This window comes from Balaenoptera borealis, assembly GCF_965194805.1.
Source record: "Balaenoptera borealis genome assembly, chromosome: 2".
Classification (NCBI taxonomy): Eukaryota; Metazoa; Chordata; class Mammalia; order Artiodactyla; family Balaenopteridae; genus Balaenoptera; species Balaenoptera borealis.
The window spans coordinates 63,772,611-63,800,057 of record NC_138867.1 but is presented as its reverse complement, the minus strand read 5'-3'; the positions used below and the strand labels follow the sequence as shown (position 1 = coordinate 63,800,057).

At 46.9% G+C, this 27,447-nt stretch overlaps 1 protein-coding gene across 2 annotated transcripts in view; it reads left to right on the top strand.

Annotated features, from left to right (window-relative positions):
* LOC309621682 (uncharacterized protein) overlaps positions 1-27,439 on the top strand; it is a 155,368-nt gene extending 127,929 nt beyond the window's left edge. The window contains exon 3 of one of the 2 annotated variants that reach the window (XM_082378378.1): positions 27,305-27,439. The gene's annotated coding sequence lies outside the window, so the exon portion shown is untranslated. The remainder of the gene's footprint in view (positions 1-27,304) is intronic. The other variant, XM_082378373.1, reaches the window with a different exon arrangement.
* Positions 27,440-27,447: the final 8 nt, after the last annotated feature.

The window sequence follows — 27,447 nt, the reverse complement described above, 5'->3', positions numbered from 1 at the left end:
GAGATGAGCCTCTGAAATCAGTCATGAGCTGGCCGGTCTACACAGCAGCAGGTATACAGCGAAGCAGGGCTCATTTGGCACCCTTGGCTTGACTCAGCGTGTCTGCCTGTCAGCACGCAGCAGGCAAGTGTGCTGTCAGCCTGCTCACCATCCTGGGAAATGTTCCTAATCCGTGCATGTCTTTTCCTGATTTTTGCCTCTGTAATTACTTGGAGAGCCTGTGAATTGGACCTCATAATAGTAAACTGACACTAGAATCATCTGGATGGAAACACCGGTGTTTTGGTTAATAAGATGGAAAGAGAAGTATCTGAGATGGTGGCGGTACCTCTCAAAACAACCCCACCTAAATGGCTTTCTCGCGGTGTTTCAGTTTTTGTTCTGTTTTGTTTTTAAAGTACTCCTAGTGCAGATGACCCTTGAACAACGTGGGTTTGAACTGCATGGGTCCACTCATACACAGATACTTTCCAGTAGTAAATACTACAGTACCACAAAGTCCGTGGTAGGTTGAATCCACAGATGTGGAGGAACCGTGGATACCAAGGGCTGTCTAACTAGAGGGGTGGGATAGGGAGGGTGGGAGGGAGATGCAAGAGGGAGGGGAATATGGGGATATATGTATATGTATAGCTGATTCACTTTGTCATACAGCAGAAACACACCGTTGTAAAGCAATTATACTCCAATAAAGATACTAAAACAAACAAACAAACAAAAAAAAACAAAGGGCTTGCTACGCAGATTCACCCCTGTGTTGTTCAAGGGTCAACTGTTCATTAGTTAAGAACTGCACTTGTCAGTTAACTGAGACGCATTTACAGTGCTTTAAACTAAGAGTTTGGTTGTTTTCGTGTAATACACGGTCCTGAGGTAGGCCGATCTGATGTTAACTTCGTGATGTTGTCAGGGACCCAGGCTCCTCTGTCCTTCTGCCCATCACTAGCGCAGGACTGTTCATCCCTTAAGTCCCCATTGGGGCCTTATGGTCACATTCCCCAACCATAGAGGAGCCAGTGTCAAAGCTGAGTCAGGTCCTTTGTTTTTTTTTTTTCAGGTTTTTGTTTTTCAGCTTTATTGAAGTATAATTAACAAATAAACTTCTAATAATATATATAAGGTTACAATGTGATTATTTCATATACGTTTTACATTGTGAACGGATTCTCACCATTGAGTGAATTAACACATTCATCACCTCACAAAGTTTTTGTTTTGTTTTAGAGGGTTTTTTTGTTTATTTGTTTGGTTGGTTTTTTAAAAATTCTTGGTGAGAGAGCCAGGTCCTTTTTAATAGCTTTTGCAGAAACCCCTCCTCATTTCGTCCACTTAAAGCTTATTGGCCACTCCATCTGCAAGGGAGGCTGGGAAATGTGGGTTCTTTTAGCTGGGCACATTGCCACCTCCCCACTCCCCATCCCCCATATGATAGGGTTTCTTTCAGAGCCAGGAATGAGGTAAGGCAAATAAAGCATTCTTCTTTGGTGTAAAATGTAAGGGAGCACCAAAAAACTCAGTAATCAAGATAAATGATGTTTTAATGCAATGTTACAGTGCCATATTAGAGCCTGAGGCAAAAGAAAAAATTGCTAATGTTGATCCAGTCTTTATTTAAAATTGTGACTTTTTTATACTGGATTTTTAAGTGAGTTAAAATTTTTTACATTATTGCCTATTAAAGTATTTATCATGATTAATCAATTTTGGGCGTTCCCTTAAATTTTGTGTTCAGGGCAAGTGCTTTACTATCCTCACCCCAGTCCCAGCCATAGGTTTTTCCTAGTCAAGAAGAAGAGAATGATAACCGGGTAGGAACAGCAATAGTCTCTGCCGAGGAACGATCCCATTGCTTACCCAAAGCCTTACCCACTGCTGATTGTGAATGAGTAAACTTGTGGTTGGCCGGGGGACAATATTCCTACAGCCTGAGAACTGCTCAGAAACAACACCAGTCTTTCGGGAGTAAACTTGCAGTAGCACCTTTGTATCTGCAGGTAGAATTCTCAGATGGGTGTAGGTGCTTTTGGTGACCAAGAATGAGTGTGTGTGATCAGAGTTTGGTGGCCACTTTAGGGTCCAAGTGGCAGAAGTCTGACCGAATAGGTACAAAGTCAGCAACCATGGAGCCTGGAACTTCTGTGAGGAACCTTGACAGGACAGCTTATCAGCTGGTGTAGAACTCAGGGCAAATGATCTCACTAAAGGATGGGCCCTCACTGGGAGAGAAATTAATGAAGAGATCACTTTCAGGGTAGAACTCTTCAGCTCCCCACTCCATGTGTGGACACACCTCTCATTATGAATGTTTCTGATTCAGCTTGGTTTCGTGTGGGCCTTAGTGGTTATGGCCTTCCACAAGGAGTATTGGAAAAGCAGTAGACAAAGGCCACGTGTGTGTGAAACCAGAAATAGTTAATTTGCTGTTTTTAAATCCTACAACGTACAGTTGACCCTTGAACAACACAGGTTTGAACTGTGCTGGTCTACTTGTACAAGGATATTTTTCCAATAGTAAATGCTACAGTACTATATGATCAGCAGTAGGTTGAATCCGCGATGTGGAACCCTGGATACAGGGGAACCGCGGATGTGGAGGTTTGACTATAAGCTATACTTGGATTTTCCGATTGTGCAGAGGAAAATCCCCTGTGTTGTTCAACTGTAAACTGTAATTTGATTATTAGATAGTTTAGAATTTTTTAAATAATTTTAAACAATCATCTAGCATTTCAGAGAAGTTCATTTTAAATTTCATGACAATCACTTGTAGTTTTAGAAAAGTTCTACTGACGGTGTTTAGTTATGAATTGGAGTGCCTTTGAACATTTATACTAAAAATAAAGTGTCTAGTGGATCTTATGGCTTAACTTGGTATCATGAGAAAGAGTAAGATGATAATCTCCCTTTTTGGTAATACTTCTGGTGTAGATAAAATGGCATGCGAACAATCTACTGTGCTGGGGTTGGAACTAGTTTCTTTCTTTCCCCCTTTCTTCTTCTAGTTTCCAGAAATTTTAAACCTTCAGGTAGATTTCTTAAATTATTTTTACAAATTGTTAAATGAGTCAGTACCTAAAACAAAAAGACAAGTGCTTTTGGAAGTGTTGCTGCATTCACAAGGGCGATTTTTACAAGGATGTTAAAAAAAATCTTGTGGCTATGATTCATACCCCGATGCTTTTATAAATTCTTGCATTGCAGAAATTCATGATTCAGTCTGTCAGATGATTTCCCTTCTTGAGACTCCGCAGTGTTGCGAAAATTCAGTGATTTGTTTCACAAATCCTTTCATCTGTGTCCTCACGTAATGCTTTGTGTTTTTAAAGCTGTGAGCATTTTATCAACCAGCCCCACCCACGCCAGCCTTGCTGCATGGCCTGGTTCCATCCTACACTAGGCCCCGTTGCCTGCAGACTGCAAAACACTTTTCAGAGGCACTCCGTGGCTTCATGCTTCAGGGAAAGTACTATACTTTGTCAGTTCTTTTCAGCCTTTCACAGGAATGCTGTGACAGTGAAATGAGGTCATCAGTAAAAGTACTTTTCAGTTCTTAGGAAGACACCTGCTATAGGATTCCAGGTGTTGGCACGGGTGAACTTTTAATTTTAAGGTATGAAGGGGCTTGCCTTTGACAGGAGTCTGCCAGTTAACATTTGGTTGCGTCCAGTTGAAGAATTAATTTCTAAAACACAATTTTTCAAAATTTGTTAGCATTAGACTGCTTAAAATAGAAGTATCTTGGTTGTCAGTATTTATTAGCTCTTTCAAATGTGGACACTGTGTCTTGGATGTTAGACAGAATGCTCTGTATTTATTGATTCGATTAAATGGCCCATGCCTCAGTTTCCCCATCCATAATACAAGATCCTAGCACCCACCTAAAAGCTGAGAGGGAGGAAGTTGAGCAGCAATGCATGCATGGTGCACGATTAGCCCAGTGCCTGCTGCTTTATAAAGCCTGTAAATGGCACCACGGCTGTGAGTTACTGCTGCCTGAACACATTCTGCACCAAATGCACAAACATGGCGATGAGTTGAGAAGAATACAGTAAAGGACAGTGAGAGCATAAAGTAGGGAGCATGCAAACAGAGTTGAGGTAGGACCATGGTACCTATTTTATACGGCGTCTTTTAACTCAGAAGCCCGCAGCAGCTACAGTTCTGTGGCTAAATGCCCACATGAAATGCATTGGCTTAAACATGTCAGGGTTTTCGACAGATGGTGGTACTTCCAGAGATCGACTGTAATCAGTGAAAGGTCCTGGCAGCTGTCAGATTCAGAAAATAAAGAAGGAGAGTTATCAGAACTGAGAAACAAGAGAAATGGAAAGTAGCGATTGATGAATATTGGGTGTTGCAGCTCCCATCCCTGCTCACTCTCTTCAGGACTTGAGACTGGAAATGTTGGTGACACCTCACATTCTCATCCAGGCAGTTCAATAAACATCATGGATCTGGATGAATGAAGCTGGGGGGTGGGTGGAAGGGTATAGCTGATTTTTCCAGTTGAATGACCTTGGTCAGCTTCTCTTTTGATGAGATTAAAAACTGTCATAATAATGAAATTCAAAAATTTCACCATCTTTTTTCCTTCCTCTCCGTGGGAATGAGGTAAAATCTAAAATCCTTCATTCCTTGGCTCCCCTAGAAGTACAGTGAAGCTGGCCATCTTTACCAATTTTTAGGCAGGGAACTTTGTGTATCAAATTGGCAAACACAAAAAGGGTCAGGTGAAATCATGAGATAGGAAGCTGATCCAAATTTTGATCCTTTTGAATTAAAAATTGTCCCCAGCACTGGGGGTGGACAGTGCCTCCTGGGAGGCCGTCGGAAAGTCATGGTGCCATTTATCAGCCTTCCTCACGGCTGAGCTCTCTGGGACTTCTCATTTGTACTTTTGAAAAATCTCCTCAGCATTAAGAGCTTCCCTGAAGCTGGATCTTCAGCGCCTTGCATCCTGATTTCCAGACAGAACTGAGTTAAAAACATAGTAACTGACTCCGTTTGTTTTTCTGTCTCCAAGGTGTTTGGCCCTGATTCGTCCTCCCGGCCCCTGCGGGAGAGGAACACTTAGTTACTCACTGACAGGAACAAGCTCTGGAAATGGTGACTTGATCAAATGTTGGCTGGGGGAAGCCCAGTTCTCCCTCAAGCAGGACTAAATGTTTCCCAAATTAATTCTGACACAGTGAGTTTAGATTCAACTTTCTGGAATTTCTCAAAATGATTTAGGATATTTTAAGTCAACTCTTTATTTGTTGCCTGTTTTTCCAATGTCTAACCCCTACTACCTGTTGGGTGCTTCATTTATGTCAAATATTTTACTTTCTAAGCTGTGCTGTGGGAGTTTTTATTGTGAAAAAATCTCCCTGGAATGTAAATGCCCTGTGATGTCTTTGATTTGATGTTGGGGTCAAATGCAGGCCGCTGTGTGGCCTTCCTTCAGGAAAGAATGGAGGCTTGTCTTGTTTTACTCATTTGGTTCTCAGCGTGCATTCAACCGACAGCAACATAATAGTGTATCGGGGTAAAAAGTCACTCGCCTGCACGGGGTTTTTGGGTGGGCAAGAGTTGGGCTCAGAAGATTATAGATGTACGGACGCAGGGTCCCATGTTAATGTGTGCAGCCTTGAACGCTGGGCACAAGCCTACTACTATTCTGGGTTATTTATTTTACTTTAATGAGCAAAGAAAAATATGGTGCATTTGAATGACATAATAATAGACAATTGCATGTTCTCGAGTTATAAGTAAATCATGGGTCAGAAAAAGACAGTGAAGAGGGTGTTTCACTAAATATGTTCAGGCTTTGTCTCACAAAGACTTGGTTGTATTTTGGAATGGCTAATTAGGAGTTAGATCCAATTTAGCGTTGCATTCTCTGTGAGTCAGATGACTGTTTGAAACAGCTTATTTCAGACTTCAGCTACCGGATAAAGTCACCGACTGTTTCCAAACCCAAGACGGTTTGGATGCTGATTGACTCACAGTGTTTGCGTTCTGATTGTTCCATCCAAACCCAGGACGCGTGGGAAGCACAGATGACATGGGCTGGGCGGGAGAGGCAGCCCTCTGTTCCCCGGCTGTGGAGGGGAGGTGCAGGTGGGCCCTGGGCGGGGGCTGAGAGGCGCGGGGGCCCACTGAGCAGTGAAACCCCACCTGTCCCACCGAGGGGCCAGGGAACAGCTGGGGGGAGATGTCCTGGTCTGAGGTTCCTAATCACTCCCTTCAAAGGCAGTGGACTCGGGGCAGCCCTGGGGGCTCTGCCACCCTCCTCAGCGGGCTCGGCTGTGTTTCTGGGATCGCGCTGTAAGACAGCTCCTGGCCACAGAGGGAATCTCCAGTGCTCGCCTCTCCCCGCTTCTTTGGCATTTGCCTGCATTACTTTTCTTCCTTGCTGCTCCAACTTAGGACTGTCCTCTTCTCCTTCCAGTGACCAGCTGTCACTATTTAGATGCTCACCAGCTCTTACCATGGGACCCTGACCCCAGATTCAGCATGTTGATTTGATTTGTGGCCCAAGTCGTTTTTTTAAAGGTGTGAATTTTTACCTTTTTCTCTTTGTGCCAGGCTGTTTCTCTTTGGTCTGTAGCTTTTTTTTTTCTTTTCTTTTCTTTTCCCTGTATGCCTACCCCGCTTTCGTCCCCACAGGGATTAAAGCAACTTGATTTTCTCAGGGTTAGTACCATAGTAGTTGTGTTTCTAACATTCTAGCCGTAAGTGCCCTTGTAGAGACTGTTTAGACGTGAGCTATGTGCGCAGCTTGTTCTTACCGGATGGACAAACAAATGACCTGCTCAATTCTGTCTTCAAGGTCATGGGACTACAACTCTCTTTTTTTTTTTTTTTTTTTTTTAATTTTTATTTATTATTTATTTATTATGTTTATTTTTGGCTGTGTTGGGTCTTCGTTTCTGTGTGAGGGCTTTCTCCAGTTGTGGCGAGTGGGGGCCACTCTTCATCGCGGTGCGCAGGCCTGTCACTATCGCGGCCTCTCTTGTTGCGGAGCAGAGGCTCCAGACACTCAGGCTCAGTAGTTGTGGCTCACGGGCCCAGTTGCTCCGCGGCATGTGGGATCTTCCCAGACCAGGGCTCAAACCCGTGTCCCCTGCATTGGCAGGCAGATTCTCAACCACTGTGCCACCAGGGAAGCCCCCAACTCTCTTTTTTAACAGAATCATTGCTGCCATTTACTAAAAGCTTACTGTGTGTCAGGCTCTGTACCAAGTATTTGACATTAATTTTCCCATTTAATCTTCATATCAATCTCATGAAGTAGATAGTATTATCCCTATTTTGCAGCTGGGGAAATTGTGGCACAGGGAAGTAGTTACTTGCCCAGCTTTATTCTGCTAGTATATGCCATTTGCCAGGACTTGAATCTCATCTCAGTCTACGTCCTGTGCCTTAACCACAAGTGGGTACCTTCTAGGGCAGAATTGTCTTTCAGGGACATATGACAACATCTAAAGACATTTTTTTTTTTTTAAAGCAGAGGTTCTTTTTTTTTTTTTTTTTTAATTTATTTATTTATTTATTTATTTTTGGCTGTGTTGGGTCTTCGTTTCTGTGCCAGGGCTTTCTCTAGTTGCGGCAAGCGGGGGTCACTCTTCATCGCGGTGCGCGGGCCTCTCACTATCGCGGCCTCTCTTGTTGCGGAGCACAGGCTCCAGACGCGCAGGCTCAGCAACTGTGGCTCACGGGCCTAGTTGCTCCGCGGCATGTGGGATCCTCCCAGACCAGGGCTCGAACCCGTGTCCCCTGCATTAGCAGGCAGATTCTCAACCACTGCGCCACCAGGGAAGCCCCTAAAGACATTTTTTATTGTCACAACTAGGAGAATGCTACTGGCATGTAGTGGGAAGAGACTAGGGATTCTGCTAAACAGCCTCCAACTACAGGACAAAGAATTATCCAGCCCCAGATGTCGAAAACGCTAGTGTTGAGAAACCCTGTTATAGATAGAGCAGACAATTTGCGTTTAACGGTTAAGGGATACCAACCAGGTGATGTTCTGAAACTTTAGTTATTTCAAAAAATATTCCTCGAGCGATAGAAAAGCTCAGTTTTTTGGCAATAGCAATTGGAGACTTAAAAAAAAAAAAAAAGAAATATTCCTCGTTTGCATAGTTTTAAAAAATATTTTTAAATTGCTCAATAGGGAGAAAATATATATAACTTTACATTTTGTGAACTTCCTAACTTTTGAAATGCAGAAGGGTGGCTGACAGTTCCTGTACCTCCGTTGTGATTTGGTTATTGGAGCAGAGCGTGCCATTTGGATAATTACATCAGAGTTTTTCTTTGGTTCCCACTTAGAGGCTTCGTACACATAAATTCTCTGCTAGATGTCAGCAAAAAGTTTTAAAATTGTGAAATTTGGTGTCCTGGCCTCGTTTGGGTCTCATGAGTGCGTGAGGCTCCTGTGGTCCCACAGGCCATGTGCGCAAAGCCCCATAGACCAGCCGGGGAGGGCGCGGGCTTGGGGAGCAGGGTCTGCGGGGCCTCGGCTGCCTGCAGGTTCCGGGTGGAGCAGTCCTCGCAGCCTTAATCACAACCTTCTGTTTCTGTGCTCCAGCCATGTGCTCAGCCCCTCCGCTCAGCAGGCAAAACTGAGCGTTCCCAGTTGGAGAAGTTTAAGGTCTTCCTGTTTGTCTGATACTCCTGGCAGCAAAAACGTCCACATCTGTGCATTGTCCGGCCCGTTTCCTTCCCCAGCACCCCTCCTCACGCCCCCAGCAGCCTCGAAGCGCTGTATTGTTCACATTCGTCCTCATCGTGACCTTGTGCTAACTGCCTGTTTATTGTAATGACTCCTCAGATAAGGTACTCCTTGGGACTTTTTTGCATTTAATTAAATGCTTGGGGCTGGGAAATTGAGGATCTAGCTAAAGTGCAGCGCACAGCATTTTGAAGTGTATCTCAGGCCACAGGGAGACTGACCGGCTCCTGCTTAGCCGTCTCGTTACCTCTTTCTAGGATTCTGTGTTTCCTGGGACGTGAACGGCCCTGTAGGCCCTGGTCTCTGCGGACCTCGGGGACCCGCGCCCAGCTCCCTCCGCCTTGCCCTCCAGGACACGTGGTCCCCTCTATCTTCCCCATTGGCCTGCGCTCCTCCATCCCTTTGGCAATTTTCTCCTATACCCAGAGTACGCCCTGTTTCTCCTGTCTTCTTACTTCACAGCGTCACTTGGGAGATCTCATCCACGCCCCTTGCATCCCTTACTCCGGAAGACCCTAGAGCTCCCAGTGCCTCGTGTACGTCCGCACAGACCTCAAGTTCTTCTCCACCCAGACTAGACTCGTGATCTCGCCCAACATGTCCCTCCTCCCATATTCCTACTCCAGGGAATGGAAACATCCAAGTAGCTGTACAGAAATCTGGGAGTCCTCCTTGACTCCTCTTCCCAGTAACCTCCAGGTCCAGTTACTCTGAGTCTTACTGCCCCTGCTAAACATTTCTCGAACCTGCCCCCTCCAGTGCCATAGTTCTGGCCCTTACACTTCCTTGCTTGGATCCCTGCCAGAGCTTCCTAACTGGCCTTCCTGGCGCTACAGATGGGCCCCTTTCTACATCACCGGCAGCAATCCGCTGGATGGAGGGGGCCGCTGCCCCCTTTGAACAAACCTGGTGGTCCCCAGCTCCCACTGAGCCTGCGTGCTCTGGTGCAGCTCTGCGTGCACGTGTGCAAGGGGCACACGCAGACACTCACTCGGGACAGGTTTATTCCTTCCGTGACTTGCTTAGCCCTCGAAAGTGTCCACAGAAATGATCGACAAACAGTCTGTAACAGGAATGGGAAAGAGTTTTATTTGAGCTGTACTGAGGAGGATAGCCCCACAGTCTCTCGGGTAACCCTGAGGAACTGCTCTGGAGAAGCATGGTTTTCAGCACAGTTTTTTTTTTATCTTGTCAGAACAGAGAGCATCAAACAAGTCAGAGGTACATTCCTTCAAGGTTTTAAAAGAAAAGCAAAAACAAAACAGCGAGTCAATATGGCCTTGGCATCTGGGAAGGGAGTCTTATCATGGAAGGAATACCAGCATTGGCATCCCAGGAGGAGAGGCATTTAATCTTTATTTTTAACATGGACATTCTTTATTTCTGGTCAATGTGCCCTTTTCTTTAATAATTCAAGTAGATGTACAGTGTATGTTTGATAGACCACCAGCAGGCTGTTTTAGTTAGCATAAAATTCGAGTTAAATGATGTATAAGCCAGAATGACTTCCCCATACCTCAGTATGTGAACATTTCTTCCATCACAGGTATCCTAGAGATGAGTTTTCTAAAATGCAAGTCGGATTTTGTCACTTTTATGCTGAAAATACTATAGGGGCCCCTCATCATAATGTATAAAACAGAGTTCAGAAATCCCAAACATGACCTATCCAGTCCCTCCCAGGATGGCTCCTGCTCTCTCCTCCCGCCACGTTTCTGCTCCCCCCCTCCCCCCGCCCCCGCCAGCTTCGAGGGATGACCTTGACCCTGACAGGCCATGTGCTCAGCACTTGTCCCCATGGCCTTCTCTGCCTCCAGGCAGAACAGGGCGCCCCTCTTGACTGCTTCCATAGCACCAACTGCTCTGTGCTGGGCCCACCCGCTGACTTCGCTGTCGCCCCGCTGGCCTGTGACCCCTTTGAGGATGGGGAGTCATCATTCTGGTGTCACAGCACTGGTTCCAAACCAGGCACGTGAACAGACTTCAGAAGTCACTGTATCTGAATGTGATCTTTCACTCTCAGAAATGAGATCATATGGTTTCTGAGGAATGAATACTACCAGCCAGGCTGCTTCAACTTTGCTTTGTTTCTGATGAGGAAATTAGGGTACCTGTAGCCATTGAATGTCTTACATAAAATGAAAAACTTTTAGTTTTCTTAACCACATCCATCGGAGCCCCCTTCCCTTCCTCTCCTGAAAAGGTCCCACGTGGTCAGGAACTGAGAGAGAATTTAGTGGGAAGGGACAGCTTGAAAAAACGGTTGCAAATTCCTTTTGGGGATCACACTTAATACTTACAGACTGTTCCCCTAGTGTGGTCATTTATTTTTTTCCTGAGCTGAATTAATGCATATTTACTCTATCCAGTACAAACTATTTCTATGAATGATAAAGAGTTTCACTAGCAGCGTTTTTTAAGGACCAGAAGATATCACGCTCTGAAACAGAGGCGGAAGAGGGCAAAGCACACCAGCCTCCTAAAACCGTCTGGGCTTCACGTCAGGAGCGTGTTTATCTTTTAAAGCTGTCGAACTCTGTGTGTCCTGGGAGTTTCTTTCTTGATCGAATTTGGATCAGAAAGCCAGACTCACTTAAAGGTCATCCTAGTTCCTTGAAATCATTATAAAAAGTTCACAAATAATCCTGTAAGTTAAAAAGTGAATTTGGGGACTTCCCTGGTGGCGCAGTGGTTAAGAATCCGCCTGCCAATGCAGGGGGACATGGGTTCGATCCCTGGTCCGGGAAGATCCTACATGCAGCCGAGCAACTAAGCCCGCGCACCACAACTACTGAGCCTGCGCTCTAGAGCCTGTGCTCTGCAACTAGAAAAGCCATGGCAATGAGAAGCCCTCTCACCGCAACGAAGAGTAGCCCCCGCTCGCTGCAACTAGAGAAAGCCCGCGCGCAGCATCGAAGACCCAACTCAGCCATAAATTAAAAAAAATAAAAATAAAAGTGAATTTGGGTAAAGGGACTGTCAGAAAATAAGGTTAATTTTCATTCTTCTGTTTAAAATTCATCATACTAAATAGCTAGCAGATATGCCTGGATTAACTATCATTCACCCTTTCAGCCATCATTTCTACTTACACACACCAAAAAAACGTGAGGGTTATCAGCCACTTCTGTTTTGCTCAGAGCATAAGCAACGTCAGCATGATCCAGCCCTTTAGCTTTCTTTTAAGAAGTGTTTTTATGCCACCATCCAGGGTTATCCAACAGAAACAGAAAAATTCCAGCCTTTCCCCACCCCAGCTGCGACTCTCCCGTTTGAACTAACGATAGATTTACTTCCCAATTATTATACTCCTAATAAAACCTTACTGTGTTTTCCTCAGGCTTCTCCCTGATCTAGTACTGCCCTACCCACCGCAGCACACTTCTCAGTGGCTAGTCACGCTCCGCTCGGCCTTGGTCTGTCTTAAGTCTCTGTTTTCTGATTCCAATGAGGCCAGTAGGAGTATCTTTGTGTCCTCCCCCTCCCTCTCCCCCCCCCCCATTACCCACTGTGTCCCCTACACACCTTGGACTGTCAGATCTTGGACAAGGGTACCTGCCTTGTCTTACTTCTTTAGAGCTTCAGTGCCTAATTCAATAAAAGTTAGCAGTTGCTAATCACCGTGATAAACAAAGGTCAACAACACATTAATAGAAATTCTCCAGTTTGGGAAGTCCACAATATGCGACTCCTTTATAAATGCTTTAGTTTCAGCAGATGTTTTATGAGCATTATTTTCAAAGAAGGGTGGGACTTAACGAGATAAGGACAGAGGAAAAATCCAGAAATCAAATATTCTGGGTCCTGGGAAAAATAAGAGCTATTTTTGCAGAATTGGTGCAGTTTCACCCAGTACCACAGCAGTCCATTGCTTCTGATCTTTGAAGCCTCTGGGCCCTTGGCTTCTTGGCGGGGGTGGGAGGTGTGTCTGTGTGTGCACACCTCAGTCATCAGCTCGTTAGTCACCTACACAGAGTGACCTTAGGAGGGCTGCACTTTTCTTCTTGCTCGTATCACAGAGGCTGAATACAGTTCAGCCCTTGCTTTTGAGAATGGCCACCTCCGCTAAAAGGCAGTTTGGAACAAAGATCAGGAAGTTAGGAGAAGTGAAACTGGACGTGTTTGTGAGTGGTGTTCTTGTTGATGTAGCTTTCTTCTTACAGCCCATGTCTGCAATTTAGGATCTGTGTGGTTGACCGCCAAATAATCTGTCTTACCAGAACCTCTCCCACCCAGGCCTTTGCTATCTGTGATTATCATTGTAATCAGATCAGTTTTACTGAACCTTGGTAAAATACTGCCTTTGACACCCCTGAGACCAAAGTTAAAAAACAAAACAAAACTGTTTTTTAAATTCTATCCATGATCTCACTGATAGTACCAAGTAAAACTGAAAATCGCTTTAAATTTATGTCAGCTCAGCAGCTTCCTCACCAGGCTGCTGGGTTGGAGTGCTGGATTTTTAAACATCATTTGAATCATTTCAAATGATCGTAACAAAACAAGACATTTTATTATATCATTAATGAGAATACTTATCAGAAATAAGTGCCCCTCGATGGATGCAAATCAGCCTTCTGGGGCCATTTATAACTAATGAGAGAATTGCACTGCTTGACTTTAATAATTCACCAAGGAACAGAGAATAAATAGCAGCAAACATTAATTTTATTGGACAGTTTCATACAAGTTTATGTTTTGAAATAAAAGGGATATGACTTGATTCCTGCCTGCAACCAAAGCACTTAAAAAGGAGTCTCTCATGTTGTTGGCATCTCCAGCTGGAGAACTTGTACTCAGATGCCTTTTTTAATCAGTTGGCACCCTTCTTGCAATAAACAGGAAGCCAAAATATAAATACTTTAAACAGTGATCAAAACTTTCTATTCTATCACGTCCTTTGGCGTATGGCTATGAAATTCCTTATAAGCAAGCATTGTACTTGTCTAGAACAGAAGCTAAAGTATCTAAGAAAGGAAGGACCCTCTTTATAACCATGGATTTTTCAGAACCAAGTAAGGGTTCTTTAACTGCTGGCTCCATATGTGAAGCCAAGGATAGAGAGGACCTCATTTTCAGTCGTTAGCCCGAAGACCGGAGTGAGGACCGCTCTGCTGTGTTTCCAAGAATGCGAGAAACACTCTGCACCTGGAAATGAAAGGTTACAGGTGGGTTCGCCCTCCCCAGAGGAGAAAGGGGATGATAAGAGGGAGCCAGTCTAGCCCACGCCCTCTGACCGTGACCCTTGGACAGCACCCTGTGCTCACATGGACCTTCTCTTCTGCCTCTGCACTTGGCACTTCTCGTAAGTGTGTCTTTCTCCCCTGCAACCGGAGCCATAGGACTTAGAAAGCCATCTGCTCCAGGGGGAGCCCCTGGTCTGGGAGAAGATGATAAGGGTGGTCATGTTCTTGAAATGACTGAGTTTGGGAGCTAGAAGTGACAGTGGCGATCTGCAGCTCCAACACCCTACCACTTTCTATCCGAGACCCTGAAGCCAGAGCAGCTAAGGATGTCGCATGTGGTCACACACCATTAGCCAACAGCCTAGACCAGAGCCCGTGTTCCCCTGCTTCCTGTCTAGTGTCTTTGTTCCCACCTATGACTTTGCCATTTGACGAGCTTCAGTCTACAGAAGGATATGGATAGTAGAAGGTGATTTTTTGTGGCTGTGTGGAGACAGCCCACCAAGAGCATAAAAATAAGTGTTGACCAAATATGATAATAGTGATGATTCCTACTACCTGTTGAGTACTTCAGATTATACCTTGCTTTACATGCACGGATTTTTAATCCTTGTAACACCCTTTGGAGTAGATACTTTGAACACCTCCATGTCATTGTTCAAAGACACAGAGCTAAAGGTACAACCAGGGTGATAGCGTTGAAATAGGTCTTTTTTATCCTTTTTGTATCCATTTGTATCCATTTGTATCCTTTGTGCTGTAGAACTCTTTTTACCTGGAGAAAATTGATATTTGATGGTGAGGCTAATTACTCATATGCCAGGTGGGCCCTAGAAAAGGGAGATGTAAATGGGGAAAGGAATGCCGTGGTGTGACTTCAGAAGTGGCCTTGTTGATGTGGGATTTGGGGATGGGGAGGCTGGATCCTGCTCCAGAAAGTGTACTCTACCTGCCTGGAGTACTTACCATCCACCAAGCACTGTTCTAAGCTTGTTACTTACTTTAACTTAGTTGATCTTCACAGCACGCCTGTGTGGTAGGTTCTATTCGTATCCCCATATTACAGACACGGGAACTGAGGTACAGAGCCACATTTGGGCCCAAGGTGACCGCCTAGGAAGTGGTAGAACCAGGATTCAAATCCAGACAGTCTGGCTCCGGACTGAATCACTACCCGAGGCTGCCTTTCTGGATGAGCTCATTGGCTGGAAGAGTGGGGCAGTGGGTTTGGTAGCAACCTTGAGAGGGTGACTGTTGAGCACACCTTGATCCTGTGCGTGAGCCTGAGAGACCTTCCCCCAAACATTGTCCTGCCCACGTTTTCTGCCGGGACCCAGAATGATCAGCCACCCTGCTCATGGGGGTTGGCACGTGGGATGTGGAGAAAGGGCCTTTCTCTGCCACATGTGGGTGTCTTCTCCCAAGGCCCTTGGTCATCAGAGCCGTGGGAAATGTTTGCTGTAATGAAGTCTGTTTGCTCCAAACACCTCAGAGGAATATGTGTCAGCACCCCAAGGTGCTGCTTTTTCTTACCTAACCAAAACACAGTCTTATTTTTCCCCTCCCCTGATTGCCTGGGGCTCCCTTGCCAAGCACCTTTCTGTTTCTGAGCCACGCAGGTTCAAAGGGAGGTGCCCACGGCGGCACCTGGTGTCCAGGGCACTGGACATGTGTGTAAACTGGGACAGGTCCCTCTTTGCCCACCTGGCTTAGCAGTCCTTACAGGTGAGAAGGTGGGGAACAAGTGGTTGCGATGTCTCAGGAAAGTGAACCTAAAGCCGTTTGTATTCCCAGCCTTTCCAGCACTTTTGCTTTTGTTTTCAAGTGGCCTGGTCTTCTGATCTGTACTCTCTTCTTCTGAGTTCATCTCTGTTTACGAGGCCGCGCTATTGTTAGAAGCTGTAACAATAAGTCCCTGTTCCCAGAAAGAGTCTTGGATCCTATGAACAAGGACAAGAGTTCAAACTTCCACAGTGGGGTTTTCTGTGACCGGCTTGAACTTTGAGTCTGCAGTGACTTCATCTGAGCTGCAGTGAGAAAAGCTCACTGGGCCTCCTCCTCCCACCTGGCACATTCCTGAGTCCTGAGGCCAGTTCAGTAATGCAGGCCAAGGCCTTGCCTGCCTTTAAGGGTGGTCCCAAAGCTGCTGGCAGCTCCGTGTTGAACTTGCTTTTCCTCAAAGAGTGTGCATCCCTTTGGGAACTACACTTAAGCTCTTCCGTTTTCAAAACACAGTTTGAATCCTAAATGTCTGGGGAATTCCTCTAGTTAATAAATGAAGGAAGTTTAAACCTGTCTATGGTTTTGAATTTGGCATTCTCATTAGGGAAAGTTGAAAAATGCTGGGTGACTTGCTATCTGGCTGTGAAATCACTGAGATGGATAGTGTTTAATGAACTGGGCATGGATGCAGCATACAAATCGGTCCTGCTGACTTTTTAGATGTTAAAAACATCTAGCATTACAAATGTGTGTGAATGTGTGTCTGTATGTCTGTGTGCATTCCTCAAAACACAGTATTTCATGGGTCTTAAATACTTGAGAGAAGTAAGGCACTAAAGAGGGGAAATTTTTGATGCATGAATGAAGAGCCATGTTTGTGAATATCCACTTGCGCATTTTGTTCTTTATTGCTTGTGTGTTCAATACATAAAGTCTTAGGCTGTTTCCAGATCCTTCTCTGAGCTCACTGGCTTTCAGGAAGTGTATACTGTGGACACAAGATAGGGCAGTTCAGACGTTAAGGCTGCAAGTTGTACCTTTGGTTGTGAAAAACCAGCGTCGGTGTGAGTGAAATAATAAAAACAGTGAGTTTGAACATTTCAGTGATGCTTTTAGAAATATGAACCAGCCTACAATAAACTTTGGCCCTTTACTTTAAATCATTCAAAAACTTTCTAAAATACCACTACTGCTTAGCAATGTTGGTTAGAAACAGAAGTGACCTCAGTGAGAATATAGAAGGTGTTGTGTTTTTTTTTTTTTAAAGTGAGCAATGGCTAGCATTGTCTTGGTCCCTGGGTAAATCCCGAATTAGGTCTTGGTTTTTAAGGATGCGGGTTATCTTACATCATTAGGCCCATTTCACTGGTAACATCCTTTAGTGGGTAATTAGAAATGCGTCACTCTGCTGAGAGCTTTGCAGGTAAATCCGATGGCAGTGCGGGCCTTGTGGTGTTTGTTTTGATGGGATTCTGGGTGAAGGTTGCTGCTGTTGCGAGCTGCTCCTGCCCTGTGCCCTCCAGGAAGTTCCTGGCTTGGGCTTTGGGCTGGCACCCCTGTCTGTGAGTCATGCAGCTGGCCTGTCCCCTGGGCCACGCTGGGATGCCGCTGCGCTCACGCCCGTCACCGCCTTAACGGCTGCTTGGAACCTTGGCACTAAGGCCCAGCTGGAATATTAACCACTCCCGTTTCTTCTGTCAGTAGCACTAATTGGGTCAGTTTTTCAGGGCCAGTGGAGATACAAGGAAAGAAAACCGTTTTTGCCATTCTTTAACTACCTGTGACTATTTCTAGATTAACATTTTTGTCTACTACTAATTTTTGAGTTTATAAGATGATACCACGTGTGTGTGTGTGTGTGTGTGTGTGTGTCTGTGTCTATATATACAGACTTGGTTCAAAAGGAGGCGATACCTAACTTAAAACAACTGTATTTTTAAAGTGACAGGTGTTCTCATGAGCTGATGAACGTCTTCCTCACGGAAGCCACCAGTTTTCACCCTAATGCTATGTTCTTCTCCTTCATCTCTGAAATGACTGTATTCCTGGAGGGAATATTTGGATTCTCGTGGTGGAGACAACCTGAAACCAGTTAAAAGTGTGGTCACGGCCGTTTGTCTGCCTGTGACCTGCTTCTTCCACCTCACGCCCCACGGGCTCAGCTCTTCACTCTCTCCGCGTTTACTGTCCTGCATCCTGGGCTGTCGTTACTTCTTGTTTGCAGCCAGAGGCCCAGGGCTTCGGTCATCCCCACTGCCCTCCTCCGTGGTCTCTTGCCCCCTTGGTTTGTGGATACCCTCACTCCAGCCCCGTGGGCTCCATTCCTTGGAAAGACCTGGCCTGATGCCCATTGGAGACAGGCCCCTGGGCAGCCCCGCACCTGCGTCCTGGTCTGACACCTGGTACCAGCTGGCCCTGGACGTGTCTCCTGCGCTGCTGGTCTGGCTGAGCCTCCCTCCAGGCAGAGCTGAGAGCTCCCTTCTCGTGTTCGTTAGAAGCACACTTCCTAGTTGCCATCCTAGCTGGCGGCTGCACAAGGTAGCTGGCGGCTGCACAAGGTAGCTGGAGCCATCCCAGGATGGAAGAAATAGAAGGAAAGCCGAGGCAGCTCCGTGTGAGTCAGGACTCTTTGGAAAGAGGCTCGGAGAAGCGCCTGATGTGGGAAGCGATTCTTCCAGCTGTCGCTCTCAGAGCCACTGCTGATGTCCTCATTTACTCAATTGGGACTTTTTCTTCTTTCTTAGTACTTCCATTCATTAACCCTAAAATAAGTATATTAAGAAAGTGAACTTTTTATCGAAGCAGTTTACCTCAGTGAGTTGTACAGTGAATGTTTCTGAGATAGTTGCCAAGCTTTCATGTGTCTCACTAGATGAATTTTATTGTTGTTAAATTTCAAACGGTTCTTCGCCGTGTCTGTCGTAGGGGATGGTGGAGTTGGATGGATCCCGACACCAAAGTCAGGATGCACAGGCACTGGCTCTGCCAGGAGCTCAGCCCTCAGAGGAGGTTGGGTTGTTCCGTGACCCTAAAATCTCAGCATCGGCAGCAACAGAGGTTTGGTTTTTTCACCCACACTGCATGTCCGTCAAGGGCCGGCTGTGCCTCTGCTTCGTGTTGTCAGGGACCCAGGCGGATGGAGAGGTCTCTGTCTGGGATTTTTCTGATTTCGTGGGAGTGGGACGAGAGCTGGACAGCCAAGCACCAGCTCCTAAGCTCTTCCGCCCAGAAGTGGCATGTGTCACTTCTGCCCATGTTGGATTGGCCGAACAAGTCCCGTGGTCAGGTCTGATGTCGATGGGGTGGAAAAATACCATCTTCCTCGAAGAAGAGACAGAATATTTGAAAGTATAATACAGTCCTTCACAAGAGCTTTCCCAGAAGCTTCCAGTCAGGAAGGGACTCTTGTTCTAGTTGATTCTTGAGTTTACTTGGTGTTTTATGGGCTTGTGTGAGAGGCTCAGAAGTGACAGGTGGCATAATCCTCTCCACTGATCGTGGTTGGGCCTTCCTCAGCTGCTGGAGGGGAACCTGGCTGACGGCCTTGTATCTTGTGCACAAGCAGCAGTTCTTTCTGCCTCTGTGCAGAAGGGACAAGAAGGCCTGCAGTTGCTGTCAGAATGAACATCCGCGCTCCCCAGTGCTGGGGCGAGCTGCCCAGCTGCCCACTTAGATGAGCCAGAAGCCCATCCCCTAAGGGTTATTTATCCTCAGAGTTGGGTCACTTAAACAGAGGGCATTTGCAGTCCCCCTCCGTGGCACCAGGGAGTTCATGAAGCAGGAAGTATCTTGATTTTTACGTGTAAGGTCTTAACAAGTTTTTTGTTTTCCACCCTGTGTTACTTTTGTCCATTAAAACTCTCTGCTTTCTTATTGATCCTGAAAATACTAGTGAGGCTCACGTCATGGCTTATATTTTGCCAGAATTCATTATGAATATGAAAAATACCTTCTGTTTAAAATTATGTAAAACAGTAACATTAAAAGGCATCTCTTGAAGCTCAAGTTGTAATTCCGCTTCAGCAAACGTGAAACCTTTGACCCCACACAGTGCGTACAGGGCATAGGCATGCGGGCCCTGGCTAGCAGGACCTTGGTGCCCACCATGGAAGCTGGTTCTTCAGTCTCTCCTGTTGGACAGAAACAGAAAGACACGTAAAGGAAGACTTGCCTCCTGCAGACTTTTAGATGCTGACATTTGTAGAAAGAAAAGGAGTTATAAAATGTGTAAGTGGGGGACTTCCCTGGTGGTCCAGTGGTTAAGAATCAGCCTTCCAATGCAAGGGACGAGGGTTCGATCCCTGGTTGGGGAACTAAGATCCCACTTGCCGCAGGGCAACTACGTCCGCGCCCCGCAACTACTGAGCCCGCGCGCTCTGGAGCCCACGCACCACAACTAGAGAGAAGCCCACAGGCCGCGACTAGAGAAGCCCGCGTGCTGCAGCGAAGGATCCCGCATGTCACAATGAAGATCCCACATGACGCAAATAAGACCCGACACAGCCAAATAAATAAATCGATAAATCAATAATGTGTAAGTGGGCTTGAGAAATCTTAAAGAATGGATCGTTTAGAAAATAGGACCGGACAGGTGGACCTGTTGTCCCTGGTTGCTGTTGCCTCAGGACAGAGTGTAAAAATGACCCCTCTAGAAATGTGTGCTCAGAAAGCAAATTGATTGGATACAGAGGAGTTGGCGTGGGCATCGAGGAAGACACATGTGACCGGCCAGGACTGGTGAATTAAAAAACAAACTTGACAATGAGCGGCTCCTCAGCGAGTGATCAGACCCAGAAAAAAGAGGCTTGCTGAGGTGTTCTGGAGAGTGGAACCGTCACTTCTCTGGAGGGGCCACCAGGCAGCTGAAACCACCTCTGGGTTCAGTGGGAGAGAGAAGCATCTTGCAGAGGGGAGCCAAGCTGGGGTCAGGTGATAACTGGAATGCCTGAAATTACTTAGGTCTACTTGGTAAGTTCCTTGAGATTCCCTGACATTTGCAGTGGCCAAGGCCACCCGAGCACGTACTGAGTGGCTAGCCCAACTCTGGAGAAGGAGAATTCGAGAGAAATAAAGGCCATGTGGCCAAACTTGCAGTTTCAAGAAGCCCCATTTTGCCATTCGTAGAGTAGAGATTACTGAAAACAAAAGCTGATTTTCGTTTGTGGTCCAGAAAAACTGCCAGGACCCCGAGAGAGGCAGGGTCGAGGTTCTGTCAACTCTGGCAAGTTGGATTCCACGTCCTGTCAGCCTGACATCTTGGACATACAGATTAGCTTGGACCTTAAAAGAATTTTGCAGAAAAACGACTGCAAGTGTACTTAATTTAGTGAATACTGTGCATGTCCATCCAGGTGATAGAACATGACTTGCTCACTAGAGCAGACCTTTCTAAAGTGTGGGGACTTTCGAGCTCTGTTTTAAGTTGCACCTACAAATGTGAAGGCTGCAGGAAGGCCCCAGAGCGGGGCTGTCACCCTCCACGGCCCGACTTGCTCTGCTGCGGGAGGGCCGGTGTTAGCAGCACCCTTGGCCTCTGCTCGCTACATACGAGTAGCACCCCTCCCCACTCCACATTGTGACAACCGAAAATGTCTCCAGACATTGCCAGGTGTCCCCTGCAAGGGGGGAGGGGTGCAGTCGCCCCCCGTTGAGCAGCACAGCTTGAGGGTTTGCCCGTGGAGTCAGGTGGGATGGAGCGGAGGGGTTTATCCCTGAGGAAAGGATATTGGCAATGAGCAGGAGGTGTTGAGCATGTTGGGGCTGTAGCCTGAAGAACAGTGTAATTATTAGTGTACTTGGACCCTCCTCTTAAACAGAGTCAAGGTGTCTGCATTTCCATAGTGTATTTCAGGGAGTGACCAGGACAAATGAGAGTTTGCAGAACTTCCTTTGGTAGCTAATTTTTTTACAAAGATCGTGGAAGGTGCTGATCTGCTCACGCCAGCGCTGTCTCTTCAGTTCTAACACCGCTTGTGCTCCGAAGAGGAGGTCGCGATGGACGGGGGGGGGGGCCCGCACGCCATCCGAGGATTCCCGGATAACACGTGAGCGGAGGCGTGAGGGGGCGGCTGGTTTCCCTGCACAGTCGCCCGCCCCTGTGACTTGTGTGGCTCTGCGAGCCTTGCCGGGGACAGCTGGTCCGGCTGTGTCCTGATGCGCTGGGCCACCCGCCTCCTCGGCCTTCTCTTCGGCCTCAGCGCCCGCCGCCCACGCCCCCTGCCTGCCCCAGCACCAGGGAACGGCTCTGTGCAAGCGGACCGCACCTGTGTGAGACCTCCTCCCAGCTGACGGACTCTCAGAGTCCAGTGTGTAAAGAAGCTCCTGGGGCCTTGTTAAAAACGCAGTTTCTGGCAGCACCTCCAGAAAGTTTGGTTCAGTGTGTGGGAACCAGGAACTTAGGCTTTTTGAAACAGGTGGCCCACATCCCCCTGTAGGAGCTGGGGGCGTCCAGGGACCACACTCTTAGAAGTAGCACTCTAGAGGGTCTTTTCAACTTCTGGAAGGCAAAAGCACATAAATTCTCCTTTCCTAATCCTCTTATCCTTCCGGGAGACGCCCGGCTGGAGGCCATGGTGTTGAGCCTTTGTGGGACTTGTGCATCTGAGGGAGGTGGTAATAATGAACACGGACGGATATTGGCCAAGAAACTACCCGTGGTGTGGGAGCAAAGTACAGTCTGCTCCGAAGCGTATCGCTTGTTTGGGCCACGTGGGTCAGTGTAGTAAATGTATTATTAATCACAGGAGTTCCTATTTTTTTAGTACTTACTGAACCACAAAGACTATGTAAAGTAAAATCCCTTTGGTGAAGGATTTCTTTAGCTTCCAGGATGGCCTCTCTCAAGACAGGGCGTCTTCACTGTGACATCAGAACGACCACCACCAAGTGCCCCCCCCGCCCCCCCCCCCCCGCTTCCTGCCCAGAGCAGACTTGTGCTCACTGCCTCACCAACATTTGGATTTTTTTAGGGCCAGAGAGGACCAGACAGACTTCTGTCTGTTTCTGTCTCTGTCTTTCTATATACACACACACATACACATATGCATATGCATGTATGTGTAAAGTTACTGATTCTGAGGTGTAGCCTCAATCATATTCCTCCCAAATGTGATGCAGTAGGAATTACACAGCATCACCTACAAAGGATTCTCACCAAAAATGTTTAAGCTGAATCTAAACTAGCCTTTAGATTTAACCTCCAGTTTCTCTACAGCAGAGGATAGAGAACAAGTTTAAATGGCAACATGAGGAACTAGACAAATTGTGGGGTATCCTGTAAGACAACTGGCCTGGTATCTTCAAAAAAGGCAATGTCAGAGGAAAAAATGCAGGCGGTGCAGGGGTAGGTTAGGGACGGAAGGATTATTTTTGACTAAAAGAGACTAAAGACATAACGAAATGCAATGCATGAGCCTTGACTGAGTCATGGTTTTAAAAAAACAGCTATAAAAATTGAGGCAGGGTAGGGAAATTTGAGTGTGGACCCAGCTTTTGGATATAACGGAATTATTATCAGTTTTCTTGGGTGTGTTAATTGTACTGTGGTCACGGGGGAGAATGTCCTCAGTTTTAGGAGGTGTATGCAAAAGTATTTAGGGGTGAAGTGTCAAGACATCTGTGACTCGTGTTCAAACGGTTCAGAGAGAAGATGTCTGCGTATGAGTGTGTGAGTGTGTATGCTACGGATCTGTACAATGGATACGGCAACATGTTAACTGGTGTTCCGTATGCGGTGTTCATTGTCCGTTCTCTTCACCTTATATCTATGTTTGCAAATTTTCTTAATGAAGTTGAAAAACAGAACCAAGGTGAGTAAGGTGGTGGTGGTCTTCAAAACGTGGTTTGCAAGGGTCTCCTTCTCAGGCTTTGCTGTTGCTGTTGCTGTTGCTGTGATGGTGGAGAGTGTGGGCATTTGACGCAGCTGTGATTGAAGTGCGCTCGGTCTGCCCCACCTTTCTGGAAGCTGCGACCTTTGTTCCCAGGCTTCTGTACTGTAATCTCCTAGTCAACTGATGCTGGGCGGTTCTGCCTCACGTGCACTGTCTTCCCTTTGCACTGACAGCACGAAGCTGCCAAGGAAAGGATCGCTTTCAGACCCCTTTCAGAGGTGTCAGCTCTGCTCACACCTCCCCCTTCTTTTAAATATTAGGGCTCTTTGGAGAGCTATGTATGACGATTCCCATGGACCACCCATCTGTCACTCCTCCTGGCTCTGTATTCTGACTGTGGTATATTACCCTAGGTTTCTGCAGGAGTCTCGTTTGTTTTGGGTTTTTTTCTTATTCCTTGCTAAGAGGCTTTCCTCTGTGGACCTTTGTGACAATCATAGCATCTTTTTCTGAAAGTCAGAGGGCTGTCCACATTATCCATCAGGGATGTGGTAGTAAAGCCAGGTGTCCTGGAGGGGATATGTATTTAGTGGTCCACGGAGAGAAGATGTTTACATGGAATGTCAACAAGGGTCTGGTCTTACTACAGGATCTTTGGAGGAGTGGGAATCACAGTGAACAGCAGTGTGGTGCTAAGGAGATCTGTGCTGAATCCCTGGGTTAACAAAATCTGTGACAGGGATCTGTTTTCCCACGATGTGGATGTTATCTCAGTACGTGACTTTCCCTGCACACCTGATATGACCAAACTGGGGCATTTTACCAGAGTACAGAGCACTGTAGAAGCCCCTTGCTGCACTTCCAGATTTTCCCCTGTCCCACCGACCCGAGGGCTTTTCTTGGATCCTGGGAAAGCCAGTTTTTGTCAGTCAGCCTTGCATATTGTGGCTGTTCCTCTAATAGTAGTAATTAGCATATTTGCTGACAAGACCAAAACATCTTATCTCCCTGTTGCAAACAGAAAAATGAAGGCGTCATTCCAGCCACTCTGGTGTGGATGTGAGAATCTGGTATAGTGGAGGGGGGAATTGTTTTAGTACAGATGGACAGGGGACTCGACTTTCTGAATTTAAGCACAGGGGTCCCTAAATAATCCTGCCTCAAATTTGGCATGAACCATTTTGCTAAACCTGAATGTGCCATCTTCCTTTCTCCTGAAGTTTCACATCCTTTCTCTTTAGAAGTTGCAACCTAATTGCATCCCTGACTCTGAGGTGAGCTTGCTGACCAGAACAGTATACACTTTGCATATTCATTAAGATCCAAGTCACCTGAGAGGTTGTAGCAGAGTCTGAGGTTCTGCAAGAGGACAACTATGTAGAGGTTTTCTATTCATATTGAAAAATTGCCATTCAACAGTAGACGGGCAGGGATTGAGAGCAGCTGCGCCCATCAGTAAACTGGCTTTCTAATCAGATGGGAAGATCTTGTAGAGCCTCATTCTCTCCTAACAAGCAGACTCTCCACCTGTAGACAGAGTGTGTGTAAGCCTGGTGGGTGGGCCCAGCTTGCATGGGGTGGGGCGTCCTCCCGGGAGTCATCCTAGCTTGTTTCCTTGTTCTCATTTAGAATGATCACTTTCATTATACACAGTCTCCTCCAAAGCTCTTTTGTATTGGTAACTTTTTACTCAAAAGGTATTTCTATTTGGTAATATTGGGGGTTGGGGGAGGTGAGAATGAGTGAGTGGGAGTAGGTTATACTTCTGGCCTAATGCTAATTTATTTTCCCCAGCTGAGCTTGTCAGCTGTGTTAGGCAGTAGGGAAACAGGAAGTAAGACCAGGACCTCACCCTCAAAGCCCACCAGGGAAGCTTTAGACATGAGTGACCTCATCCATCTCTAAATAGCCTCTGCTTAATCTTTTAACGACCAAATTTCTGTTATCCAGGGAGCACTTCCGTTGGTTAAACAGCTGTCTGACCAGTGTCATCCATGTTAGGGGAAAAGCTTCTGAGGCAAAGGAGTTGATATTTACTAAGCACTTACTATGCCAGGCACTGTGCGAGGTGCTTTCACAGGATGTTGCTTATTTCTCACAACAGTATTGTGAGGCAGGGTACCCTTTCTTTCTTCATGTGTCCATGAGGAACCTGAAAGCTAAGTTTCTGAGAAGTTAGATGTCAATATGGCCAGTCTGTGGTGGAGCTAGATTTGGAGCCCAGACTTGATGAACACCAAAACCCTTGCGTGCAGCACACCACCTCTCCCTTCCCCAGTGCCCCACACACACACACACACACACTGACACACAACCATGACAGTTAAGTTCCTCTGTTCCTAGCTTTGCGCTAATTTTGCAAAATAGCATCTTGTATAAGTGCAGTGATGTGAGGATTGTTAAATACCCTGTTTTTTATAAGGTAAGTAATCACCTCTAACTAGGATGTTCGCCAGCATGGTGGAGGAGCTTTGACACCCACTCCCTTCTTTCCCCACTTCCCTCCCTCTTCCATAACTCCCCGCCCAACCATTGCCCACATGCCATGAGGCTCTTTGTAGTTCTTAGGGAATTGAGATGACCTTAGTTAATAAGATCTAATCATTCAGAACAGAGCCATGTGCCCAGATGTCAGATGTGAGCTGTGCGATTCTTCCTGACCTTGGTGGGCTGGGGGCGGGGGGAGGCGGGCAGTAAATGGGGCTGTGAGGAGCCCTGCGGCCCATTTCAGGGTTCAGGCCTCCCTGAAGGGGGTTTAAGCCGTTAGAGAGAGCCCTCTGGTAATGAAGCCGTTTGTCCTTGGGAACAGAATGAGTCCTTGTGAGATCAGAAACAATGCGCATGTTGAGTTTCAGACCTGGGGTGAATCGAAGCTCAGGCAGAGAGGCACATGTGATGAATTGGGACAGTTCAAGGGACGCATTCTTCACAGGCAAGTCTCTGTTGTCAACAAGTCCCCTCAGTGGTAATGATACTTAGTCAATGGTCATTAATGCCTCTGTTTTGAATAATTTCCCCAAGTGAGTAAGGCATCAGTTCTTCTTGGAGCTTTATTTTTCTTCTTTGCATTTTAACTTGTGTAGTTCATTTTGTCTAAAAATCACCCTGTGAGAAATGGATGAAAAATAAGTTTGGGTGGCAAAGTTTTATTATTTGTCATGGCATTGTTTTCCTTTTAAATTCTCATTTACCTCTGAAGCAGAGACTCCCTATGTCTCTGCTAGTAATTTGATTCCCAGGAAATAAAGTTGGGTGTTACTACTCTCTACTGTTAAGCAAAAGGTTTTGACGCAAGTTTTTCTAACTTAGCTCATCTAATACCAAAACAGCAGGCAAAGAGTCCTGTAAACTTTAAAAAAAAACGCAGGCAGTCCGTTGATACAGTTCACTGGCAGTCATATTTTGATCTGTCTGGATCCCTGTGCTATTGGACTTTTTCTAATCAGATATAATAGAGCAGGAGCCACGTCCCAAGAGCATGCAGCTGGGGCAGGAGCCCCATGCGCAGCGTGCCCCCGGGTGGGTGCAGGGACTGGCATGGGCCCCTCTGTCGTGCTGCCGAGAGATAAGGGTAACCACAGACGTCTCTGAGAGCGCGGTGAGGGAGACCTTGAAACAAAAACACCGGCCGACGCCGCCGAGGACGGCGGCGTGTCGGCGGGGGCGCAGGATTCGCCGGGGCAAGGTTCTGTGGGCACGAGGGGCGCCGCCGGGCAGGGCTGAGCAGGGCGTGGGGCGGGCGCGCACCGGGGTCTGAGCACCGGCCGGAGTGCGGGCGGCCGGGCGGGCAGGCGGCGGGGGCGGGGCCGGCGCCGCTAACCGCTCTCCTCCCGCCTCTCCCCCCGTAGGTGAGGCTTGCGGCCGCGCGGAGCTGCGACATGGCAGCATGACAGCCCCGGAGAGCGCTGCCCCACGACGCCGCCGGGACGAGGGAGCCCCCGAGCAGCGGCCACTGCCGGCCCGGAGCGCCTGAGCCTCCTTCCCGCGC